The sequence below is a fragment of the Carcharhinus amblyrhynchos genome, chromosome 7, assembly GCF_965287045.1.
Source record: "Carcharhinus amblyrhynchos chromosome 7, sCarAmb.v2.hapA, whole genome shotgun sequence".
Taxonomy (NCBI): Eukaryota; Metazoa; Chordata; class Chondrichthyes; order Carcharhiniformes; family Carcharhinidae; genus Carcharhinus; species Carcharhinus amblyrhynchos.
This window is the reverse complement of record NC_137330.1, coordinates 103,480,238-103,501,809: the sequence shown is the minus strand read 5'-3', so window position 1 is coordinate 103,501,809 and position 21,572 is coordinate 103,480,238. Positions and strand designations below refer to the sequence as shown.

The window sequence follows — 21,572 nt, the reverse complement described above, 5'->3', positions numbered from 1 at the left end:
GCCACTTAGCTTGAATCTATTTCCCCTATTTTGAACTGTCTATCAAGGAAAACAGGTTCCTCCTGTCTACGACACCTCTATCCTTCACAATTTTGTATATCTGAATCACGTCACCCCCTCTTTGGCCTTCTCTGTTCCAAGGTAAACAAGTCCAACCTCTTCAATCTTTCACTGCAACTCCAATTCTCCACCCTGGAAACATTCTAGTAAATTTTCTCTGCACTCTCTCCAGAGCGATGATGCCCTCCCTGCAATGTGGTGACCAGAACGGCACATTATATTCAGCTATGGCCTCACCAGTTTCATACAGGTCCATCATTATATCTGTACTTCTGAATTCCATACCTCTGCCAATGAAGGAGAGCATTCCATATACTTTCTTTACAACCTTGGATGGGAATAGAGGGATGTGGTCCCCAGAAGGGTGGAGGGTTTTATTACAGTCAGGCAGCATGGTCGGTGCAGGCTTGAAGGGCCGAAGGGCCTGTTCCTGTGCTGTAATTTTCTTCGTTCTTTGTTCTTGTCTATTTGTATTGCTATCTTCAGGGACCTGTGCACTTGCACACGTCGTTCATCTACCCTCTCAGTATATTCCTGCTTATTGTGTATTCCCTTTTACTATTTAACCTCCCTAAGTGCAATACCTCACCCTTATCAGAGTTGAACTTCAACTGCCACTTTCATGCCCATTCCACCAACCCATTTATAATTTTGGAGCTTACAACTCATCTCTACATTATCCACTACACAGTCAATTTTTGCATTATTTGCAAATTTCCTAATTGTACCTCCCATGTTCCGGTCCAAATTGTCAAAATATAAAACAATATATTAGTGGATGTCCTAACACTAGGCCCTGCAGATCACCACTTGAAACAGCTTTCCATTTGCAAGGGCAGCCATCGACCATTACGCTTTGTTTCCTACTACTAAACCAATTATGGATCCAATTCGCCAGATTAATCTGTATCCCATGGTTTACTACTCACCAATCTTCACCACTCTTAGTGGAGAAAGTGAATGTTTAAAGTAGTGGATAAAGAACCAGTCCAGTGGTCAGCTTTGTCCTAGGTGTATTGAGCTTCTTGAGTGTGTTGGAACTGCATTTATCCAGTGTGTGAATATGTGTGCCTTCTAGCATGTATGAACAACACTGCAAGCCTAACTGACAATTTTAAATTGGTTTTCAGTATAGTTCTTGGCAAAATTAGGATTGTTCAGCAAATGTTGTCCAATCGTGGAACTACAACTAGTGTTGAACACTATGGACCGGATTCTCCAACCTTGCCTGCAGCTGCAATTTTCCAGTTCTGCTACAGTGAATGGAGATTTTGGTGAGATGAGAACAGTTGAAGAATTCCAGTTTAATAAACCATCCAAGCACAGGATGGTTGGGAATGGACAGTACTTTCCCTGTTGTGAACAAAAAAAGGAACGTGCTGTTTGACACTATCCACCAGAAGCCACATTAATTCACATGCAGGGTCCTATCCTTTGCAGCCAGAAAGAGCATGTCCACACATTATGTTTTTTCCAACTTAACAAAAGCTTGGGCACAGTCTTTCCCTGGTTCATTCCCTGTGGCAATGCCTTGACCAATCAGAGTTGACCTGCTAGTTTCAATTTGAAACATAAGCTTGGCAGTTAACTGTTTCCTGCATTATTCCTCATGACAACTCCTGTACCAATCAGAGTTCACTTGCCAACCAATCAGCACTCTCTTTTTGTGCAGTATAAATTGTTCTTTCCTTTACTGTTGGCTTATCTTACGTGGCTGTCCTGATGAGTGCGAGACAAAAGCTTCAATAACATATCTCTTTTTTCAGAAGTATTCAAGTTCTGGATGTTACAAGCAGTACAGTTTGAAGCATACCTACCTTGGAACCTGTCACTTCTGCATTCAGCTGCCCTTGGCCATCATTCTCACCCATCATTCCTTCCCTCTCCCTGCAGCCGCATCTATGCTGCCCTTCAAACACTCTCTTGCTACCCCATCCTTGCTGCACTCTTACCACCTCTATTCCTTGCCGTAACAACTTCTCCACTATCCTTGTTTTAGCCGCTTCCTCACTGCCTCCATTGCCCACTGTAGCCACTTGCTTGTCACCTTTATCCTCTGCCATAACCATTTCCTCATTGCCTTTCCATTGTAACCATTTCCTTGCCACCTCTATCCCCAACTGTAACTATTTCATCACCACCTCTATCCCTTGCTATAGCTGCTTCCTCATTGCCTCCGTCTCCCACTGTAACTACTTATTTGCACTTCTACCTGCCTCTGTTATTACTTCCTCGCAATCAATATCAATGGGAAGGACTTCCATTCCCCGAACATTCAGCTCTGTTGTGATCCCTGCAATAGATTCATGCAAGAGTGTGCCAGATTCCCCAGCAGTTGCCAAGATCCCTCAAATATCCACCCCCCCCCTCCTCATGTCCACTACTACCACCTTGGATGGTAATGCTGTGAGGAAGCATGTCTTAAAAAACTTTCTAAAGTCTTCTGTAGGTCAATAGTAAGCCTTTATTAATTACTAGAATTATTTATGCTTATATGTTAAAGACTCCATGCCAAGGTCTAGACATATCTCTGCTCAACACCACATTTGCTTTCTTACATCACAGTGTGCCCAGTACTGTCCTCAGTCCTAAATTAACCCTATAGGTGCCATAATCTTATACCACCCCTTCCCCTCCCCCCACCCGTCTTCATCCGTCTGCATTTGGAGTTATACCAGTTTACTTCATATTTTACACTGTTATCGGTTCCATACAGTTACACTGTCACTATTGGATTATCACCATTACTACCTTCGCACTATTACTACATTATTATATTGTCTCCACTCCAAGTGCTGGAATTTGAAGATTCAGGCAATTTGAAGGCCTTATAACCCTTCCATCCCTCATTCACAGTATCAAGCTCTATCATTGCTGGTTCTTCCCATTGACCTGGAGTTTGAGCTGGCATCTGTGTATGCTTTCATTCTTTCCTTCCATTCCATCGTATTGAATCACACTTGGTCTGTTCAGCTGTTGCTTTGGTCGGTGGTTGTTGCCACTCTAATTGATTTCTTGCAGAATGAACAAACACTGTGTCCTTGTTGCTTCTTTCGCTTTGTCCGTCATCATGCGGTTAGTTTCAATACCCTTTGTAGCAGAGGAAGAGCATTCCTGTGGCTCTTTGGAATGCTTTGCTATTTGCTGTCATAGAGAGAGTCATAGAGTCATACAGCAGGGAAAAAGGCCCTAGGCCCATTGAGTCTGCACTAACAATAACTACCACTAAAGTCGTGCTAATCCCATTTTCCAGCACTTGTCTCATATCCTTGAATATTATATTTCAAGTGTTTATCCAAATACTTTTAAATGTGGTAAAGTTTCTGGCCTGTACTACCTCGCATTCTAGACTCCCACCACCCTCTGTGAAAAAATTATTTTCTCAAATCCCCTCTGAATCTCATGCCCCTTCTCTAAAACTGTGCTCCTTTGTGATGATCCCTCAATGAAGGGGAACAGCAGTTCCCTACTCACCTTGTCCATATCACTGATAATCTTATACGCCTCCATCATGTCCCCCCCTTAGAGTTTTCTGCTCTGTAGAAAGCAATCTAAGCCTAGCCAGTTTTTCCTTATAGCTCAAATGCTCCTTTCCAGGCAACATCCTAATGAACCTCCTCTGTGCCCCTTCTAGTGAAATCACATTGTTCCCGTAGTGAGGTGATCAGAACTGCACACAGTACTCCAGCTTTGGCCTAACCAATGTTCTGTACTGCTCCAACATAACCTTCCCGCTCTTGTACTCTCATGCCTCAACTGACCCTATTCACCTGCTGCCTTCAGGGATCTGTGAATAAGTACCCGAAGGTTCACCTGTTCCTCTCTGCTCTGAGACTCTATACCACGACTGATAAAGGCAAGTGTCCCATATGCCTTTTTAACTACCCTATTCACCTCTTCTGCTGCCTTCAAAATTTTGTGAATAAGTACCCCAAGATCCATCTGTTCCTCTGAGCCCTAATCCCCCTAACCTACACACCTTGGGACACGAAGGAGCAATTTAGCATGGCCAATCCACCTAACCCGAGCACCCAGAGGAAACCCATTTTAAGATTAGGAATACTTAGGTTTTCAGTTAAACAGATTTAGGACATTCTAATATTGAACAACAGCACAATGAATAATCAAGAATTATATTACCTGCTATTGCCTTTTGGGTAGAAAGTTTGTTCCATTCCACATTCCTTCCAACCATATCACACCTACACCTGTCTGATGTTCTTAGTGAGATCCTTGCTATCATGCTGTGGAATTTGAAGCCTGTCAGTGTCTGCAGTTGAGGTCTTAAATTAATAAAACTAGTGCATCCTTTGCATCACCATCAATGTTTCAAGTCGTTTGGAAAGCTATGGTCACCTGTTTAAAAGTAATATTTATAAATATATATATTTAAATTCAGCAATACAAAAGCAGTTGTATAATGAACTTAAAAAAAAGCTGTGTGTGGAAAGGATTAACTTTTTTGTATCTTATAAGATATTGTCAACTGCAGTAATATCATTTCTCATAAATATTCAATAAAATATACTTGCCTAATTGAAAATAAATCTCCACCATTTCACATCTTTTTCGGGCTTGCAGAAGTTTGTTATCCTTAACTGAAAATGTTTTAAAACAGCAGAAATCATTAGGAACATCATTAATTACTTTAAAAAAAATCTTAGATTAAATTCCAATTATTTGAAATGCAGTACTGCAACAATAGTTGAGGTTATTAAATGCATCTTTAAATGCCATATCCTCCCAACCGCATTACTAGCCTCAGGTGTCATATCCCATCACTCATCTATCAACAATCTCCATCAATCGGGACTCAAACCCAGCTTTCGTAGCTTTTTACTTCTCCGTCACATTTAGCACTCTTGCAAGTCTATGCTCATATCTCACAACTTTCATACATGCTAGCTATTCCATCATAACAGCTACTTAGATAGTACCACTCTCACCAACACATTTCCCTCTCTTGTATAGGACAAGAAGCCACACTGCCAGAGACAACAGGTGCTAACCATGCAGCTGAAGGCAGTGACTGAATGTCCTTCCATCTGTGGAGCAGATGGTGCTGGCTATCAGTTGGTGGTGTTGTGGCTAGTGGCTGGGTTGAAACAGTATCCTCCTCAAATACCACTCTCCACCTTTCCCACAATCTCTTATGATTTAGAAGCTGCAGATGGCTTAAAAATGTGTCTGTTCCTCCCACCACCAGCTCCCCCCAACCCCAGCCCACCCAGCACCACTCCTCTTGTCCCAACACAATCTTTTCCTTGTCCATTTTCCTTTCACATGCATTGGTATTGCCATCTGTTTAGGCAGTGGTGGAAAAGCAATAAGATATTAATAAAGCGCAAAAACAGCTACTTAATCTCAAACTCACAGTCACCAGCTCAGATACTGACACATCATTTAGAGGGGAGCTTAAAAGCAGATTATGCATGTGATGAGACATTGGGCATTAGTAGCTTGCAGTCAGGTCAGGGGGAAAGTGTAGCACAGGTATTGCTCTGGAAGACAGGCCACACATCTTTTATGTTGCAGAAGTTTCAGATAAGCACTTGTTGGGGTAGGCTGCTGAATAAGGCTTGGACATGCGTGGTGCATTAGCAAGCCTACTAGAAAGCCTATCAGGGTGGCATGATGGCACAGTGGTCAGCACTGCTGCCTCACAGTGCCAGGCACCCAGGTTCGATTCCCGGCTTGGTTCACTGTGTGGAGTTTGCACATTGTCCCCATGTCTGCATGGGTTTCCTTTGCGTACACCAGTTTCCTCCCACAGTCTGAAAGAAATGCTGGTTAGATGCAGTGACCTGAACAGGTGCTGGAGTGTGGTGACTAGGGGAATTTTACAGTAACTTCATTGCAGTGCTAATGTAAGCCTTACCTGTGACTAATAAATAAATTTTATTTTACTTTAAAGCCTGCGTGTGGGGTCCCATGATGCAAGTGTGGGAATGGCTGTGTTTCCTGTGAGTGCTGGTGCTACTTAGCTAGAAATCCGACTAGAAATCGGCACAGTGGCACAGTAGTTAGCACTGCTGCCTCACAGTGCTAGGGACCTGGGTTTGATTCCCAGCTTGGGTCACTGTCTGTGGGGAGTCTGCACATTCTTCCCATGTTTCTTTTGGGTGCTCCAGTTTCCTCCCACAGTCCAAAGATGCATGGGTCAAGTGGATTGGCCGTGCTAAATTGCCCCTTAGCGTCAGGAGGACTAGTTAGGGTAAATGCATGGGGTTATGGGGATAGGGCCTAGGTGGGATTGTGGTCGATGCAGATTTGATGAACTGCATGGCCTCCTTCTGCCCTATAGGGATTCTATGAATCTACTTATTGTGCTCATTCAGCTTATACTCAATTCAGGAGTGAAAACTCCATATTATGTTATGGAAGATTTTTAGTCAAACTTTGCTGACAAAGCTGCCAAGGAATATTAACACCAATGACAAGAGAGAGCAGTTGGAGGCAAATGGGGTGGAATCAGCTCTTTAACATGGCGACCTGATATTGAGTCAGCTCTGGACCCAGCCCTTTCAACGACCTCATAACTGATGATTGTGAATAATTATCAAGGTCATTCCTGAGAAATTTGGTCTATTAGCGAAAAGTATTGGTGCATAACTACAGAATTCTGGCAAAAGGCTTGACAAAGCTGAGGAGAGAATTTTTACTGTGGAAGATGCAACTTCCCCGGTAGAGGCTCATTTACAATCCATGGAAAACCAACTATTCAAAATGTCGGAACAGCTATACAATCTAGAGAAATGAGGCCAGAGGAAAATGTTCAGATTATCAGTTTACCAGAAGGACCTGACGTTAAATTCCCTATTAAATTCTTTGAGAGCTGGTCTGCCAGCATTCTCGACACAGAAAGGCCACACTGTTTACTTGCTTGAGGCCTAGGGACAACCAATGAACCCGGTCCATAATTATATGTTTGCGTTACTTCAAAGATCGCCAAAAAGTGACAGAGGCACCTAGACATGAGACGTTGGTCTATGATGGAATAAAGTTCTCTTTCTTTCAAGATTTTTCAGCAGTGATACAACAAAGGCACAAGACTTTCAATGAAGTTAGAAGACAACTGAAAGCCTGGGAGCACAATATTCCCTACTGTATACTGCCTTACTGTTGGTGCCATTCAATATCTCTTCAAAAACATTCAATGCCCCAGCTAAAGCTGGGTTTCATATGCTGTATGGAAGGAAACAACTCAGATCCCTCAGCTGAATGTTATTAGTAACAGATTGCAATTGACTGTAAAGTTTGGACTTTGTCCTTTTTCATTACAGTTGTCTTTTTTTCTGGCTTGTACTTATCATTCTGACAGGGATGGTGTAGTAACTGAACATTACAGTTAGTATTGTAATTGAGAATAACAGAGGCCGGTGCATGTCTTTAATGAATAATATTCTTCAGTGTGTTCTTTCTAGTTGTAGGATACTAGGGCTATATGAGAAATATCCTTTTTCCTTTCCTATAAATAAACTTATAATAGGTGTGTACACTTTATGGTCTTCTTCGTTTTTATCATGATAAATATGAGTGGTGCCATTGCTTGCAGGTGACCATGTGACAAACTGCAAGATACAAGATATCTCCAGGTTCAGTCTGGAAGGAGTAAACGTTCCTGGCAAAGATCCCCTTCACAACCACTGCAGTAACAGTTGTAGCTGCAGAAGGTGGTAGATTTCAGTGAGGATATCCTGACTAAAGCACAATCGTTTGAGATTCAGGTAAAAGAATTGCCCCTTGAGCATGTTGGGCAGATATGACCTCCTACTGAGAACTCTTTTCCCCTCTCCTCCTTCCTTAAGCAGTTATGCCTATTTGGTGCCACCTCTACGCATGGTCCTGGTTCATGTTATATTCCAAGGGGAATGTCTACTCTGCAACCATGTCTGCAAACAACTGCTTTGTGCAGATGCCATTCATACTAGCCACACCACTCTTGGTGGACTTTAGTAAATTCTAGAAAGCACTAAGCACTTATCAGGACAAATCAATCAGCAACTAACCTGAAATTAGCTGATGATCCCTTTAAATTGCACTGTTGGGGGTGGTCCTGAATGTGCGTTCAGCTGTGTGTGATTGAGAGAGTGTTGAGCTTCAAAGTAGCAAAGTTATTTAAGAACATAAGAACATAAGAAATAGGAGCAGGAGTAGGCCATCTAGCCCTTCGAGCCTGCCCCGCCATTCAGTAAGATCATGGCTGATCTGTTGCTGCTCAGTTCCACTTTCCCGCCCTCTCCCCATAATCCCCTTAATCCCCTCTCATCAAAAACCCATCAACCCGCGTCTTAAAAATATTTAGCGAGGCAGCCTCCACCACTTCAACGGGCAGAGAATTCCAGAGATTCACCACCCTTTGAGTGAAGAAGTTCCTCCTCAACTCCGTTCTAAACCGCCCCCCTTTTATCTTGAGGCTGTGCTCCCTAGTCCTACTGTCTTTTTTGAGCGGGAAGAGTCTTTCCACCTCTATCCTATCCATCCCATTCATCATCTTATACGTCTCAATGAGATCTCCCCTCATTCTTCTAAACTCTAACGAGTACAAGCCCAGTTTATTCAGCCTTTCCTCATAGCTCAACCCCCTCAACTCCGGCATCAGCCTAGTAAACCTCCTCTGCACTCCCTCCAAGGCCAAAATATTTTTGCGCAGGCGCGGCGCCCAAAACTGCACACAGTACTCCAGCTGCGGCCTCACCAATGCCCTATACAGCTGCAGCAAGACCTCCCTACTTTTATATTCAATCCCCCTCGCTATGAAGGCCAGCATCCCATTCGCCTTCCTGACCACCTGCTGCACCTGCAAGCTGGGTTTTTGCGACTCATGCACAAGGACTCTGAGGTCCCTCTGCACCGTCGCCTGCTGCAGTTTTTCACCCCGTAAGTAATAGTCCTTCCTACCATTCTTCCTACCAAAGTGGACTACCTCACACTTGCCAACATTAAATTCCATTTGCCATTTCCTGGCCCATTCGCCCAGCCTATCTAGATCCTTCTGCAGACTCTCCACACCCTCCGCACAATTTGCCGTTCCCCCAATCTTGGTGTCATCAGCAAATTTCGACACCCTACACTCGGTTCCCTCCTCCAGATCATCTATATAAATGGTAAAAAGCTGAGGCCCCAGCACCGACCCCTGGGGCACTCCACTAGTCACCATCCGCCAATCCGAATAGCACCCGTTGACCCCCACTCTCTGCCTCCTATTTGACAACCAATCCTCTATCCACGCTAACACCCTACCCCCAACTCCATGTCCCTCGACCTTCTGCAATAACCTCTTGTGAGGTACTTTGTCAAACGCCTTCTGAAAATCTAGAAAGACCACATCCACCGGCTCTCCTCTATCCACCGCCCTAAACACATCCTCATAGAACTCCAGTAAATTTGTCAGACACGACTTCCCTTTAATGAAACCGTGCTGCGTCTGCTCTATCAAGCAATTCCCTTCAAGATGGGTCGCAATTTCCTCCTTAATGACAGATTCTAACATTTTACCTACCACAGACGTTAAACGGCCTATAATTCCCCGCCTTTTGCCTGGCACCCTTCTTAAACAACGGCGTAACATTAGCCGTTTTCCAATCATCCGGCACTTCCCCGGAATCCAGCGACGTCTGGAAAATAACCACCGAGGCATCCACTATCACCTCCGCCATTTCTTTCAGAACCCTCGGATGCATTCCATCCGGTCCTGGGGACTTGTCCACAATCAGCCCCTCCAGCCTGTTGAGCACCGCCTCTCTAGTAACAGTAATGTCATTAAGACCCTCCAGTCCTACCACCTTTCCATCGCTAACACCCAGCAAATTATTCATGTCCTCCTCCGTGAAGACAGAAACAAAAAAGTTATTCAATACCTTAGCCATATCCCCATCCCCTACCACTAGGTCCCCTTTCTCATCCTCTAAAGGACCAACATTCACCCTAGCCAGCCCCTTCCTTTTTATATATTTATAAAAACTCTTGCTATCCTTTTTTATATTAAGCGCTAGCCCAGCTTCATAGTTTCTCCTACCCTTCTTTATCAACTTCTTTGTCAATCTTTGTTGACATTTAAACCTCTCCCAATCCTCTTCTCGCCCACTACTCTTAGCTACTCTAAATTCCTCCGCTTTTAGTTTAACACTTTCCTTCACCTCCTTCGTTATCCACGGCTTATTATCTCTCCTCCTACTATCCTTTTTGACCATCGGAATAAATTTCTGCTGAGCACCAAGAAAGATCTCCTTAAAGATCCTCCACTGCTCCTCAACAGACCCTCCCTCCAACGCGCTCCCCCAGTCCACATTCGCCAATTCTTCTCTCATCCTACCGTACTCCCCTCTATTCAAACAAAGGACGCGTGTCCGGGAACCCACTTTCTCCTCCTCCATCTGCACCAGAAACTCCACCATACAATGATCACTCTCCCCAAGAGGATCCTTCACCACAAGGTCCCTAATTCTACCCGCCTCATTACATAGCACCAGATCCAAGATAGCTCGCTCCCTCGTCGGCTCCAACACACACTGTTCGAGGAAACTATCCCGGCAGCATTCCAAGAACTCTTCCTCGAGCCCCCCGCGTCCAACATGGGTCGACCAATCAATATGCAGATTGAAATCCCCCATAACTACGGCCGTCCCATTCCTGCACGCTGCACTTATTTGAGCAGTACATACTGATTAACATGGTCAGACTGCTCTGTAAACTTCTGGCAGAAATTCACTGCACGCTAATGCCCTCACCAAAATTATATCCATCGTGACTCCTGTTGAGACCCTCATTTTGAGCCCTTATGGCCACCTGTAGTTTCCAAAAAAGGCACTACATACCTAAAGTGTGCAGCCAAACAATCACACAGATGCTTTATAAAGGCAAATTTACAAACAAATGCTGTAACTTCTGAAACATTCCTATTCCAATTTCCCACATATTTACACACACTTTCACACAAAGTGAAATTCCAGCAACTTTTATCTTCCCTTCCACTCAATAATCTTACATTTAGTTTGCATTTTTCTCAGTACAGAATCTGGGTTTTATTGTAAATTTATTTTCTGTCATCCTTTGATAAGAGTTCCCCTTTAGGCTGATCAGATTGCAACCCTAAGTCTCTTGCGTGTAATTTCCCATTTCTTATCTCAAACCCCCTCAAAGTTTTTTTGGGCCTGCCATCATTTTGCTGAGAATTTTTGGCATTGGATCCATTGTGTTACCTCATGATATGAATCCACTTCTAGACAGATAACAAGGAAGACTTCGTTTTTTGGGCGGCACAGTGGTTAGCACTGCTGCCTCGCAGCGCCAGGGACCTGGGTTCAATTCCCGGCTTGGGTCACTGTTTGTATGGAGTCTGCACATTTTCTCCATGTCTGCGTGTGTTTCCTCCCACAGTCTGAGAGACATGCTGGTTAGGTGCATTGACCTGAACAGTCGCCAGAGTGTGGTGGCTCGGGGAATTTCACAGTAACTTCATTGCAGTGTTAATGTAAGCCTTATTTATGACTAATAAATAAACTTTACTTTTACGTATTAAATCTTCCAATGGATTGGCATCACAGGGAAGGTCAGCATTTGTTGTCCATCATGAATCTCTCTTGGAAAGGTAGTGGTGACTCATTTTCTTGAATCACTGCTACCCATCTAGTGTTGCACGCCCACAGTGTTGTTAGGGAGGGAATTTCAGGTTTTTGAACCACTGACAGTGAAGCAATGGTGATATATTTCCAAATCAGGGTGTTGATGCAGTTTGCAGGGGAACTTGTAGGTGACAATGTTCCCCTGCATCTACTGTCTTTGTCCTTCTAGGTCATAGAAGTCATTGGTTTGGAAAGTGCTGTTGAGGGAGTCTTGGCAAGTTGCTGCCACTACATCTTCTATATGGTACACATTGCTGTCACTGTATATCAGTGGCTGAGAAAGTGAACATTTAAATTGATGGATGGGCTGCTGATAAAGCATGCTGCCTTGTGCCGGACAGTGTTGAGCTTCCTGAGCGCTGTTGGAACTGCACATATCACTGCACAGGACACAGATTTAAGATGCAGGGAAGCAAGTACACGGGAGATGTTGGGGTAAGTTTTTCACTCAGAGGGTGGTGAGTGAATGGAATCGGCTGCCGTCGGTGGTGGTAGAGGCAAACTCGCTGGGGTCTTTTAAAAGACTTCTGGATGAGTATATGGGATCTAATGGGATTGGGGGTTATAGATACGTCTATGGCTTAGTAGGTATAGATGTGATCGGCGCAACTTGTGGGCCGAAGGGCCTGTTTGTGCTGTAGTGTTCTATGTTCTATGTTCTATCCAAGCAAATGGGGAATATTCCTTTACTCTCTTTGTAGGTCGTGGAGAATCAGGTGATGAGTTACTTGCTGCAGGTTTCCCAGACTTTGATCTGCTCTTCTAGTCACAGTATTTGTATGGCTGATCCTGTGTAATTTCTAATCAATGGTAATGGATAATGGATGTTGGTGATGAGGGTTTCAGCTATGGCAATGCTAGATGGTACACACTGCTGCCACTGTTTGTTGGTGGAAGATAATATCAATCAAGTGGGCTGCTTGTCCTGGATGGTGTTCAGTTTCTTGAATGTTGTTGGAGCTGCACTCATCCAGGCAAGTGGAGAGTATTCCATCACTTTGACTGAACCTTGTAGATGGTAGACATGCATTATTCAGTCAGGAACTCAGTTACTTGATACCTGATTCCTAGCCTCTGACCTGCTCTTGTACCACAGCATTTATATGGCTAGTTCAGTTCAATTTCTGGTCAGTGGTAACCCCCATTCAATGATGGTAATGTAATTAAATGTCAAGAGGGCAATAGTTAGGTTCTCTTTTGTTGGAGATGGTTAATGCCTGGCAGTTGTATGCCACTAATGTTACTTGCCACTTCTCAGCCCAAGTCTGGATAATGCCCAAGTCTTGCTGCATTTGGATATGAACTGCTTCAGTATCTGTGGAATCACAAATTATGCTGAACATTGTGCTGTCATCAGCGAACATCCCCATATCTGATATTATGATGGAAAAATGATAATTAATGAAGCAGCTGAAGATGGTTGAGCCTAGGATACTTCCCTGAGGAACTCTTGCAGTGATGTTCTGGAACTGAGATGATTAACTTTCAACCGCCACAACCATCTTTCTTTGTGCTTTGTATGACTCCAACAAATGAGAATTTTCCCTCTGATTCCCATTGGCTCTAGTTTTGCTAGGGCTCCTTGATGCCATATTCAGTCAGTTGCTGCCTTGATATCAGTGGCAGTCACTTGACCTCTGGATTCAGTCCTTTTGTCCATGTTTGAACCAAGGTCTCAATGAGATCAGGAGCTGAGTAACCCTGGCGGAACCGAAATTGAGCATCAGTGAGCGGGTTATTGCTAAGCAAGTGCTGCATGATAGGACTATTCATGATGCCTTCCATTTTTACTGATGATGGAGAGTAGATTGATAGGTCAGTAATTGGCCGGATTGGATTTGTCCTATTTTGTGTACAAGGCATACCTGAGCAATTTTCCACGTTGCCAAGTGGATGCCAGTGTTGTTGCTGTACTGGAGCAGCTTGACCTGGGGTGTATCGGGTTTTGGAGGACAAGTCATCAGTACTATTGTCAGAATGTTGTGGATAAATGTGTAGTGGTCCATTCTGGCAGGACCAACAGGATGCAGGAGTACAATATCATGGGTAGGAGTCTTATCTGGGTTGAAGAGCAGAAGGATCTTGGGGTCTGGGTCCATAGGACTCTTAAATCGGCCTCGCAGGTGGAGGATGTGGTCAAGAAGGCGTGTGGTGTACTGGCCTTCATTAATCAAGGGATTGAGATTAGGGGTTGGGAGGTAATGCTGCAACTTTATAGGACCCTTATCAGACCCTACTTGGAGTACTGTGCGCAGTTCTGGTCACCTCACTACAGGAAGGATGTGGAAGCTATTGAGAGGGTGCAGAGGAGATTTACAAGGATGTTGCCTGTATTGGGAGGCATGCCTTATGAAGATAGGTTGAGGAAGCTAGGTCTCTCCTCCCTGGAGAGACGAAGGTTGAGAGGCGACCTCATAGAGGTTTATAAAATGTTGAGAGGAATAGATAGGGTGGATTCTCGGAGGCTATTTCCCAGGGCTGAAATAGTCGCTACGAGAAGACACAGGTTTAAGGTGCTGGGAAGCAAGTACAGAGGAGATGTTAGGGGAAAGTTTTTCACTCAGAGGGTGGTGAGTGAGTGGAATCAGCTGCCATCGGTGGTGGTAGAGGCGAACTCGCTGGGGTCTTTTAAAAGACTTCCTGGTGAGTATATGGGATCTAACGGCATTGGAAGTTACAGATAGTTCTATGACTTGGTAGGTATAGATGTGATCGGCACAACTTCTGGGCCGAAGGGCCTGTTTTTGCTGTAGTGTTCTATGTTCTATTGTTAAGACCTATATCCTTTGCAGCATACAGTTCCTTCAACTGTTTCTTGATATCATATGGAGTGAATCAAATTGGCTGCAGAGTAGTATCTGTAATGCTGGGGATTTTTGGAGGCCTAGATAGATCATCCAGTCAGCACTTCTGACTGAAGATTGTTGCAAAGGCTTCAGCCTTATCTTGTGCACGGATGCCCTGGGTCCTCCATCATTGAGGATGGAATACTTGTGGAGCCTTCCCCTCCAGTGAGTTGTTTAATTGACCATCACCTTTCATGGCTGAATGTGGCAGGACTGTAGAGCTTAAATCTGATCTGATGGTTGTGCAATTGCTCAGCTGTATCTATCAGTTGCTGCTTATGTTGTTTGGCACACAAGTTGTCCTGTGTTGTAATTTCACCAGATTGACACCTCATTTTTAGGTATGCCTGGTATTTCTTGATGTATTCTCCTGTATTTTTCATTGAACCAGGCTTGATCCTCTGGTTTGGTGGTAATGGTAGAGTGGGGATATGTCAGACCATGAGGTTCCAGATTGTGAGTGCAACTCTGCTGCTGTTGATGGTCCACAGTACCTCATGGAGGCCCAGTTTTTAAGTTGCTAGATCTATTTGAAGTCTATCCCATTTATGATGGAGGGTATCCTCAAAAGTTAGAGGTCTTGAGGTGTCCCTAACTCTGGGCTGGGTCAGAAGCTCTGAGTTCAAGTTCCACTGTGGGACTCGTTGGCCTGAAAGTGTATTCATAACACGGTCAAGCAAGTTACTGGATTGTAAATCATTCCAATAAGAATGGGAGAGTTTTCTGGTAAGCCATACAGCAAAAGGCAACATCAAACTGCTGTAGTAGTTTGCCCAGCATAATCATGGATCTGTCCAATAGAAATCCATGGTTGTCAGCACCCTGTTAGCACCGGACACCTGAAGGAGGAGATAAATTAGTAAAAACCATATTCAGGGTATTATTTATTAGTAAAAATAACACCCTAAAAACAGTCTAAAATGCATTTGAATTCTGTGAATTGCTGCATACTATCGTTAGCAGCAACACCAGTCACTAATTGCTGAATTGAACTGAAAGCTGAAGATTATAGAATATTAAGGGAAGGCTTGCTACTGATGGATATTTTTTAATTGTAGCTTTTGCAGTAAGTTACAGTGAAGAGTGCCATCTTACAATTCAGATTTTCATGATTTAGGTTAGTGTTAACCACTGCTGTTACCTGAGGTTATATCAAACTGTAAAATTAATGTTGGAACTTTGCATCATATCACTGCCTGATTAAGAGCCCCATTGCATGCTGCCTTTCAACCATTTGCGTGTTTTTACTTCTCATTTCCATGCTGAAAATTTGCAGACTTTTATGCTTGTGTAGTGTTTTGTAGCAACTATAGTAGATCACTAAAGTCAAATAAAGAAATTAATTATCAGTCATATTTACCCAACCGATCTATTGTTTTAAATACCATATTCTATATTGTTACCACAGCATACATGGTGCTGCTTAGCCTGTGGTCATCTCTATTTGGATGCTGCTCACAGAGGTGTGAATAATTCAGATAGACACTGTGCTTTCAGTTTATATTATTCAATTTCAGCTGTCTGACGTACTGTTCAGGCAAGCACAGCACCTCCTACACTCTGAACAGGCAAAAATAGCTTCGCATGACTCATTCCCTTAGATACAGTGTCTCTCATTTGTCTTGGAGGTCTCTTTTATCAGCCAATAACAGTTGTGCCTTACTTTCTGCATCTCCAGTTGGCAAGCCAACTTCAACCAATCATTGAAGACATGCAGTAGTTCTAGAAACCAATGGCATGTCTGTTGCTGGGATAAAGAAATAGAATATTGCACTAACAAAACAAAGTCAGTCCTTTACTTTTATGTTCAATGACATTACATTGAGCACAATTGATAAGGTTGCAAATTTTATCCAGGAAATATATATAAAAATATATATAGACATATTTGTTCTCTGTTTTAAAACTAAAATGTTATTAGGCAAAAGATCAGAAATCAGTGAAAATTCATTTTCAAACATTGTTGCCAAGATGAGCTATAATAAACTGGCCAGATGCAACCATTTGATAACAAAGGCTACATTCTGAGAGTGGAACCTGCGACTGTATAAAAAATAAAGCTATTTGCATCGAATGCGATTTATTGAATTTCTATAATTTACCTGTAGTTAAGCGATATTTAAAGAAAGTAAATTACTTACATTTGTAATAGAATTAAAAATTATTAATTTCTTTAAGCATATGTTGCAACATGATGGGATTGTAAAAAAAAATATGCAGTTTTAAATTTGGTAATAACTAGGTGCATTTGTACCATCATCTCAGCTCCAGGTCACCACTGCAGTAGTTTCTCAGGGTAGTGTCCTAGGCCCAGCCATCTTCAACTGCTTCATCAATTATCTTTATTTCATCACAAGATCAGGACTAGTGATGTTCGCAGATGGCTGACTACATGATCTTCAGCATTATTCACAACTCCTCAGATACTGAGCAGTTCATGTCCAAATGCCGCAAGATCTGAACAATATCCAGGCTTGGGCTGATAAGTGGTAAGTAACACAAGTACCAGGCAATAATCATCTCCAACAAGAGAGGATCTAACCATTACCCATTGACACTCAATAGCACTACCATTGCTGAATACCCCATTATCAATATCCTGGGGGTTGCCATTGACCAGAAACTGAACTGGATGAGCCATATATATATAAATGTGAGGTCATCCGTTTTGGTAGGAATAACAGCAAAATGGACTACTGTTTAAATGGTAAAAAATTGCAGCAAGCTGCTCTGCAGAGGGACCTGGGTGTCCTTGTGCAAGAATCTCAAGGAGCTGGTTTGCAGGTGCAGCAGGAAATTAAGAAGGCAAATGGAATTTTGTCCTTCATTGCTAGAGAGATGGAATTAAAAACAGTGAGATTATGTTGCAGCTGTATAAGGTGCTGGTGAGGCCACATCTGGAGTACTGTATACAGTTTTGGTCTCCTTACTTGAGAAAGGATATACTGATAGTGGAGAGGATGCAGAAGAGATTCACTAGGTTGATTCCGGAGTTGAGAGGGTTGGCTTATGAGGAGGGGGCTATACTCATTGGAATTCAGAAGAATGAGGGGAGATCTTATAGAAACATATAAGATTATGAAGGGAATAGACAAGATAGAAGCAGAGAAGTTGTTTCCACTGGCGGGTGAAACTAGAACTATGGGGCATAGCCTTAAAATAAGGGGAAGCAGATTTAGGACTAAGTTGAGGAGGAACTTCTTCACACAAAGGGTTGTGAATCTGTGGAAGTCCCTGCCCAGTGAAGCAGATAATAAGAACGTAAGAAATAGGAGCAGGAGTAGGCCATCTAGCCCTTTCAGCCTACCCCGCCATTCAGTAAGAACATAGCTGATCTGAAGTGGATCAGTTCCACTTTCCCGCCTGTTCTCCATAACCCTTAATTCCCTTATCTATCAGAAATCTATCTACCCATGACTTAAACATATTCAACAAGGTAGCCTCCACCACTTCAATAGGCAGAGAATTCCAGAGATTCACCACCCTCTGAGAGAAGAAGTTCCTCCTCAGCTCTGTTCTAAACTGTCCCCCTCTTATTTTGAGGCTGTGCCCTCTAGCTCTGATTAAGGCAAGGATAGATACATTTTTGAACAGTAAAGGAATTAACGATTATGGTAAGTGAGTGGGTAAGTTTGAGTCCACAAAAAGATCAGCCATGATCTTATTGATTGGCAGAGCAGGCTTGAGGGGCCAGGTGGCCTACTCCTGCTCCTAGTTCTTATGTTCTTATATAAATACTGTGGCTACCAGAGCAGGTCAAAGGCTATGAATCCTGCTGTACCTCACCTCCTAACTTTTCAAAGCCTGTCCACCATCTACAATGTGGAGATGCCTGTGTTGGACTGCGGTAAACACAGTAAGAAGTCTCACAACACCAGATTAAAGTCCAACAGGTTTATTTGGTAGCAAAAGCCACTAGCTTTCAAAGTGCAGCTCCTTCATTGGGTGAGTGGGATTTCAGTTCACAAACAGGGCATATGAAGACACCAACTCAATTTACAAAATAATGGTTGGAATGGGAGTCTTTACAGGTAATCAAGTCTTAAAGGTACACGCAATGTGAATGGAGAGAGCATTAAGCACAGGTTAAAGAGATGTGTACTGTCTCCAGCCAGGACAGTTAGTGAGATTTTGCAAGCTCAGGCAAGTTGTGGGGGTTACAGATAGTGTGACATGGACTTGTCCTGGCTGGAGACAATACACATCTCTTTAACCTGTGCTTAACCCTCTCTCCACTCACATTGTGTGTACCTTTAAGTCTTGATTACCTGTAAAGATTCACATTCCAACCATTATTTTGTAAATTGAGCTTGTGTCTTTATATGCCCTGTTTGTGAACTGAAATCCCACTCACCTGATGAAGGAGCAGCACTTCGAAAGCTAGTGGCTTTTGCTACCATATAACTTGTTGGACTTTAACCTGGTGTTGTGAGGTTTCTTACACCATCTACGAGATGGAAGTCAGGAGTGTGATGGAATATTCTCCACTTGCCTGGATGGATGCTGCTTCAACAAGACTCAAGAAGCTCGATACAATCCAGGACAAGGCAGCCTGCTGGATTGCTACTCTTCTACAAACACACAATCCCTCCATCACTGATGAACATTGGCAGCCATGCGTACTATCTACTAGATGAACTACAGGAATTCACTAAGGTTTCTTACACAGCACTTTTCAATCCTACGGCTATTGCTATCTGGTTGTGTGAGCAGAGGTCATTTATTTATCCTGCTGGAGAAAGTTGGCTGCATGCTGAAGCTGCTTAATATGATTTCCTCTTTCCATGACAACATGTTGAGTAAGATCAACAATGATGATGCAACATTGGAAGCCTCTGAGATCCACAGTGGAGTCAAAAAGGATTATGTGCTGGCAGTTACACTCCTAGATATGTCCTCTTTGCTGCCTTCAGGCCATCTCAAAGCATGCCTACTTATAGATCAGAACTGGAGGAAAGCTGTGCCAAGTTCTCATCAGTGAGTTGCACAACGCTGATGATGCCATATTCTATTCAGAGGAACACCATCAGCAGCAAATGGACAGACTCTCTCACAACTGTAAAGTGTTTGATTTGACTTCCAGTGTCAGGAAGACAAAGGTCATGGTCTAGGATATTGCCATACTGTTATCTATTAGCATTGACAATGTCATGCTGGAGCTTGCTGATAACTTCACATATCTAGGCTCTACAACCATCAGAAACCTATAACTTGATGCTGACATCAACACACTCATTACAAAAGATACATCTGCTATATCCAAGTTGGCTAAGAGAGTGTGATCAACAGCAACCTGACTGGTAACACCAAATGTGAACCTATCACACCTGCATCCTCAGAACACTCTTTTACAGTGGTGGGACTTTTACAATATGAGCTTGGCAGGAGAAAAAGCTGAAGAGTTTCCACCTTTGCTGTCCCAGCCATATCCTTGGTATCTCTTGGCAGGACATGATCACCAACTCGGAGATCCTTCCTGCATTGTGTTAATTCTATCAACATACAGTAATGGCTCAGCCTGTAATGTCTGCGCTGCCTCGGCCACATTCATCGAATGGATGACAGCCATTCTCTACGGTAAATTGGCCACTGGTTCACAACCTCCAGGAAATCCATACTTCTGCTGGACATCTGCAAGTGAGTTATGAAGATGGCAGATATTGACCCTGACAACTGGAAGACAGTCGCTTACAGCCATGAACTCTGGATACTGGCTGTTTGGAAGGACATTGGAAGATGCAAACAGAAACAATAATTTCAGCTGGCTGAGAAAAGGGCCCAGAGAAAACAAAAGTCAAAAAAAATACACTTTTTCAGCACAATAACTTCCTTGCCAGCAAAGTAGCCGTCATGCCAAAATGGGGCTCCTGAGCCCCATTTAGCACACAGATGACCACCAGAGCCTAAATCATTGTCTTATCAGATGGAAGGCTGCTACCATGAGGTAATGGGTGGTTTAACCAGCAGTCATTAAAATAATCATTGGTGACCATTTCCAGAAAAGTCCACAAACCTGTTTTCTCTATTTTGTGGGACCAGGAGGACCAGGATGTGAGTTTCCCTCTTTCTCAAGCCTGACCTGAAGTCTGACTGAGTGTAGGAATCATCTGTTCTGCCTGTACTCCTCTTTTCTTCTTCCCTCCCTTTTCAACATGTCGCTCTCCCCTTTCTTGACCCTTTTCTTCCCTTCCATGTCCCCTTCTCTTTTTTGTTCCCCTCATTTTCTTTCCTCCCCCATCTCCTGCTCTTTCTTTCCCTCCTCCTGGTCCCCACCTACTAAACCTGCTCAGCCTCAGAAATGTTTATTGTAGTAAAAGGGTCTGTTACATACTGAATACTGTACCCCCTCACATAGTTATGTAAGAAGGCAAATTAACTAACCTAGGTCAATGTCTTTTTAAACTAAGGTGTGTTAAGACCTAGGATGGAGATTTTTTAAAATTTATTTATATATGTATTAGTATCACAGGTAGGCTCACATTAACACTGCAATGAAGTAACTGTGAAAGTCCCCTGGTTGCCACTGTCTGGCACGTGTTCGGGTACACTGAGGGAGAACTTAGCATGGCCAATGCATCTAATCTGCGCATCTTCTGGACTGTGGGAGGAAACCGGAGCACCCAGAGGAAACCCATGCAGACACGGGGAGAATGTACAAACCCCACACACACACTGACCCAAGTTGGGAATTGAACCTGAGTCCAGCTAACCACTGTGCCATTGTGCCACCAATCACTCCATACCTTTATAGAATCATAGAGGTTTACAGCAAGGAAACAGGCCTTTGGGCCCAACTCATCCATGCTGCCCAGTTTTTATTATTAAGCTAGTCCCAATTGACTGTGTTTGGCCCCTATCCCTCTATACCAGTCTTACCCATGTATCTGTCTAAATACTTTTTAAAAAACAAAATTATACCCACCTCTACTACTAACTCTGGCAGCTCATTCCAGACACTCACCATCTTCTGTGTGAAAACATTACCCCTCTGGACCCTTTTGTATCTCTGCCCTCTCACCTTAAACCTATGCACTCTAGTTTT

The 21,572-nt window shown here is 43.3% G+C and overlaps 1 protein-coding gene across 1 annotated transcript in view; it reads right to left on the bottom strand.

Moving 5' to 3' along the window:
* Nucleotides 1-4,591: 4,591 nt before the first annotated feature.
* LOC145345169 (forkhead box protein O3-like) overlaps nt 4,592-21,572 on the bottom strand; it is a 172,264-nt gene continuing 155,283 nt past the window's right edge. Inside the window, exon 3 of the mRNA XM_080192871.1 lies at nt 4,592-4,658. The gene's annotated coding sequence lies outside the window, so the exon portion shown is untranslated. The remainder of the gene's footprint in view (nt 4,659-21,572) is intronic.